Raw genomic sequence first — 722 nt, forward strand, 5'->3', positions numbered from 1 at the left:
TCTCACATATGTAAAGGTGACCGGTAACAACATCACAGCAATAGATGTCGACCCATATGTGTTTTTCAATGGCCAATGCCGATATTTAGAGAGCAGGCTGGCCTCACAGCGCAGAGCACAATCTACATGTTATCTTAGCCACTACAGTGTGGTTTTAGATGGACTTTTTTAGTTATTAGTGAAATAGAAAAGTACAATGGAGAGCAGGAATTCATTAACTGGTGGCATTATGTTCTTGATAGAATGATTTCAATCTTGAGGAAAACCCAACGGAACTCTACTTTTGGCGCTACGTACAACCATCATCTATCCTGTCATGTTGTCCTCTGACCTTAAAAACCTGCCCCGTGTGAGGCTCGAACTCACGACCTTCAGATTATGAGACTGACGCGCTGCCTACTGCGCCAACGAGGCCCAAAAATGAGATATTTTTGATTCAGATGAAATTCCGTTTCAACTCTACTTTTGGCGCTATGCCGATATTTAGAGAGCAGGCTGGCCTCACAGCGCAGAGCACAATCTACATGTTATCTTAGCCACTACAGTGTGGTTTTAGATGGACTTTTTTAGTTATTAGTGAAATAGAAAAGTACAATGGAGAGCGTGAAACAGAGGAGCAGGAATTCTTCAATTTGGGCCATTATGTTCTTGATAGAATGATTTCAATCTTGATGAAAACCCAATGGAACTCTACTTTTGGCGCTACGTACAACCATCATCTA

At 41.7% G+C, this 722-nt stretch overlaps 1 non-coding gene across 1 annotated transcript; it reads right to left on the reverse strand.

Annotated features, from left to right (window-relative positions):
• Positions 1 to 341: 341 nt before the first annotated feature.
• On the reverse strand, positions 342 to 414 carry trnam-cau. The gene has a single exon. It is a non-coding gene; the product is annotated as a tRNA-Met (tRNA).
• Between the last annotated feature and the right edge of the window lie 308 nt (positions 415 to 722).

The sequence above is a fragment of the Micropterus dolomieu genome, unplaced genomic scaffold (assembly GCF_021292245.1).
Source record: "Micropterus dolomieu isolate WLL.071019.BEF.003 ecotype Adirondacks unplaced genomic scaffold, ASM2129224v1 contig_10937, whole genome shotgun sequence".
NCBI lineage: Eukaryota > Metazoa > Chordata > Actinopteri > Centrarchiformes > Centrarchidae > Micropterus > Micropterus dolomieu.